Source organism: Vigna umbellata, chromosome 4 (genome assembly GCF_029865625.1).
Source record: "Vigna umbellata cultivar VRB3 chromosome 4, Vumbellata_1.0, whole genome shotgun sequence".
NCBI lineage: Eukaryota > Viridiplantae > Streptophyta > Magnoliopsida > Fabales > Fabaceae > Vigna > Vigna umbellata.
Window position 1 is genome coordinate 64,514,324 of NC_142168.1, and position 4,590 is coordinate 64,518,913.

The window sequence follows — 4,590 nt, forward strand, 5'->3', positions numbered from 1 at the left end:
CACTTCCTCCACTTCCTGAATATCGTCCACTTCTTGCACTTCCTCCACTCCATTCACTTCCTGAACTTCTTCTACTTCGTCAACATGGTCCACGTCTTCCGCTTCCTCCAATTCGTCCACTTCATCCACTTCGTCAACTTCGTCCATTTCGTCAACGTCGTCCCCTTCGTCAACTTCGTCCAGTTCTTCCACTTCCTCCACTTCCTCCTCATCCTCCACTTCCTCCACTTCCTCCACTTCCTCCCTTTCCTCCACTTTGTCCATTTCGTCTATTTCGTCCACTTCGTCAACTTCCTCCACTTCGCCCACTTCGTCCACTTCCTCCACTTCGTCCACTTCGTCAACGTCGTCCCCTTCGTCAACTTCGTCCAGTTCTTCCACTTCCTCCACTTCCTCCACTTCGTCAAGTTCGTCCACTTCGTCCACTCCGTCCACTGCGTCCACTTCCCCCACTTCGTCCATTTCTTCCACTTCCTCCACTTCCTCCACTTCATCCACTTTGTCCACTCCGTCCACTTCTTCATCTTCCTCTTCCACTTCGTCGAATTCGTCCACTTCGTCAAGTTCGTGAACTTAGTCCACTTCGTAAGGTTCGGCCACTTACTTTACTTCCTCCACTTTGTCCACATCGTCGACTTCTTCATATTCTTCTTCCACTTCTTCCGCTTCGTCAAGTACGTCCACTTCATCCACTTCCTCCACTTCGTCAACTTCTTCCACTTCATCCACTTCGTCAACTTCGTCTACTTCCTCAACATCGTCCACTTCCTCTACTTCCTCCACTTCATCCACTTCATCCACTGCCTCATCTTCTTCTTCCATTCGTCCACTTCGTCCACTTCGTCAAGTTCGTGCTCTTCGTTCACATCATCCAATTCGTCCACTTCTTCCACTTCCTCCACTTTGTCCACTTCCTCCACTTCGTCCCGTTCGTCCACTTAGTCCTCTTCGTTCACTTGGTCCGCTTCGTCCACTCCGCCCACTCTGTCCACTCCGTCCACATTGTCAACTTCCTCTACTTCGTCCACTTCCTCCACTTCGTCCACTTCGTGATGTTCGTCCACTTCGTCCTCTTCCTCTACTTCCTCCACTTCCTCCACCTCTTCCACTTCGTCAACTTCATCTACTTCCTGCATTTCCTCCACTTTCTCCACTTCCTCCACATCCTCCAGTTCGTCCTTTTCGTCCACTTCCTCCACCTCGTCCACGTCGTCAGATTTGTCTGCTTTGTCCACTTTGTCCACTTCGTTCACTTCGTCCTCTTCGTTCACTGCGTTCATTTCGGCCACTGGGTGCACTCCGTCCACTCCGTCCATTGCGTCCACTCCGTCCACTTCGTCAAGTTTGTCCACTTCCTCCACTTCCTCCACTTCCTCCACTTCGTCAACTTCGTCTACTTTGTCCACTTCATCCACTTCGTCCACTTCCTCCACTTCATGCACTTCGTCCAATTCTTCATCTTCTTCTTCCACTTCGTCCACTTCCTGAACTTCGTCAAGTTCGTGCACCTCGTCCACATCGTCCACTTCCTCCACTTCGTCTACTTCTTCCACTTCGTCCACTTCCTCCACTTCATCCACCTTGTCCACTTCGTCCACTTCTTCATCTTCCTCTTCCACTTCGTCCAATTCGCCTACTTTGTCAAGTTCGTGCACTTCGTCAAGTTCGTCCATGATAACAGTTGAAAAACTGTTATTTTCATGCTTAAAATTGACACAAAAAGCAAGCTTTACACTTAGAAACTAGCTTGAAATCATGCTTTTATCCATATTTTCAGAAATAAGAGAGCTGGACAGGTTTATGCTTGATTTCAGTGTTTTTGTGCAGGTTTTAAGGTGAATTTAGTGAAAGAAGTGAAGAAGGAGAGAGATGGAATCAGAAAAGTCAACCAGAAACCAGAAAAGTCAACCAGTCAACCAGAAAAGTCAACCAGTCAACCAAAAAGTCAAGCAGTCAACCATAATACGAAAAAAGTCAACCAGACGAGTTTTGGGCCAGTTTTATGCGATTTTATGATCTGTTTAGGCCTGGACCCGTTTTCTATTATTTTTATGTCCTATTTAAAGACCTAGATGTCTTAGGGTTTGGTATCTTTGGCAGAAACGAAGCAAACACTCTCTCTTCCACCCCTTTGAAGGAGGATCTTGGATGCTCAGGCTACCTCTTCACCTTTCTAGGGTTTTATCCTTCATTCTTTCATTATTGTTCATCTAGGTTCACCATGAATATGGTGAACTAAACCTTGTATGTTTGTTGGGGAATCAATGTAATCTTTTGAAGCTCTCATATATGGAATTTGTGCTTGCATCTTAATCTAAGATTTATGCTTTCTTTCATCATTAGTTAGGATTTTTCCTCTTTGCTTAATGCTTGCTTTGTTTAACTCATTCAATGCATGATTATTGATTTTATCGATACGGGAACGTACGGGGAAGTCTAGATCCGGGGAATTACTCCCAATATTATATTGGTTGTCGTTAAGCTCCTGCACTTGATGAACTAATTATTAGGAATGCTAGGAATTGTATGAACTCGTAATTAGGGAGAAGCCTTCTTGAAAGGTACTTTAGAGAGTGACATTAACAATGATGAATTGAATGTTGAATTCCTAAAATATATGAGAGTGGATAAGATGAAATTGACCCCCAACAACATATTCATATATATATTTCATTGAAAGTGCTTGTCTTTTGCTTTTGCCATTGATCAAAACCTCATGCATAGATGTTTATTTTCTGTTTTGCATATTAAACCTCAATTATTTCGTTCTTAAGTCTTAGCTAATCAACAAATCACATAACTAAACTAGGCCGTGAGTCCTTTGGGACAACGATACTTGGTCTTACCGAGTTTATTACTTGAAACGATTCGGTCATACTTGCCGATTGTTCAACAAGTTTGTGACATCATATTTTGGTGATCATAAATTTGTCCATCAGTCCACTTCCTTTACTTCCTCCACTTCGTTCACTTCTTCATCTTCTTGTTCCACTTCGTCCACTTCTTCAACTTCATCTAGTTCCTCCACTTCATCCACTTCCTCCACTTCCTCCACTTTATCAACAACTTCTTCCACTTCCTCCACTACGTCAACTTCGTCCACTTCCTCAACATCGTCCACTTCCTCCACTTCCTCCACTTCCTCCTCTTCCTCCACTTCATCCACTTCGTCCACTTCTTCATCTTCTTCTTCCACTCCGTCCACTTCGTCAAGTTCGTGCTCTTCGTCCACATCGTCCACTTCGCCCACTTCCTCCACTTCCTCCACTTCCTCCACTTCCTCCACTTCATCCACTTCGTCCACTTCGTCAACTTCATCCACTTCGTTCACTTCGTCCTCTTCGTTCACTTCATCTACTTCGCTCACTTCGTCCACTGCGTACACTCCGTCCACTCCGTCTACTTCGTCCACTTCGTCAAGTTCGTCCACTTCTTCAACTTCTTCCACTTGGTCCAGTTCCTCCACTTCGTACACTTCGTCTACTTCGTCCACTTCCTCCATTTCCTCTACTTCCTCCACTTCAAGCACTTCGTCCACTTCTTCATCTTCTTCTTCCACTTCGTCAACTTCGTCAACTACTTCCACTTCGTCCACTTCGTCCACTTCGTCCACTTCGTCCACTTCCTCCAGTTCGTCCACTTCCACCACTTCCTCCACTTCGTCCACTTCCTCCACTTCGTCCCCTTCGTCCCCTTCGTCAACTTCGTCAACTTCGTGCGCTGCACAAGTTCGTCCACTTCCTCTACTTCCTCCACTTCCTCCCTTCCTCCACTTCCTCCACTTCCTCCACTTCCTCTACTTCGTCCCCTTCCTGCACTTCGTCAACTTCGTCTACTTCCTCCACTTCCTCCACTTCCTCCACTTCGTCCACGTCGTCAACTTTGTCTACTTCCTCCACTTTGTCCACTTCGTCCACTTCCTCAACTTCGTCCACTTCGTCAAGTTCGTGCTCTTCGTCCACATCGTCCACTTCTTCCACTTCCTCCACTTTGTCCACTTCCTCCACTTCCTCCACTTCGTCAACTTCGTCCTCTTCGTTCACTTCGTCCTCTTCGTTCACTTCGTTCTCTTCGTCCTCTTCGTTCACTTCGTTCTCTTCGTCCACTGCGTCCACTTCGTCCACTCCGTCCACTGCGTCCACTTCCCCCACTTCGTCCATTTCTTCCACTTCCTCCACTTCCTCCACTTCATCCACTTTGTCCACTCCGTCCACTTCTTCATCTTCCTCTTCCACTTCGTCGAATTCGTCCACTTCGTCAAGTTCGTGAACTTAGTCCACTTCGTAAGGTTCGGCCACTTACTTTACTTCCTCCACTTTGTCCACATCGTCGACTTCTTCATATTCTTCTTCCACTTCTTCCGCTTCGTCAAGTACGTCCACTTCATCCACTTCCTCCACTTCGTCAACTTCTTCCACTTCATCCACTTCGTCAACTTCGTCTACTTCCTCAACATCGTCCACTTCCTCTACTTCCTCCACTTCATCCACTTCATCCACTTCCTCATCTTCTTCTTCCATTCGTCCACTTCGTCCACTTCGTCAAGTTCGTGCTCTTCGTTCACATCATCCAATTCGTCCACTTCTTCCA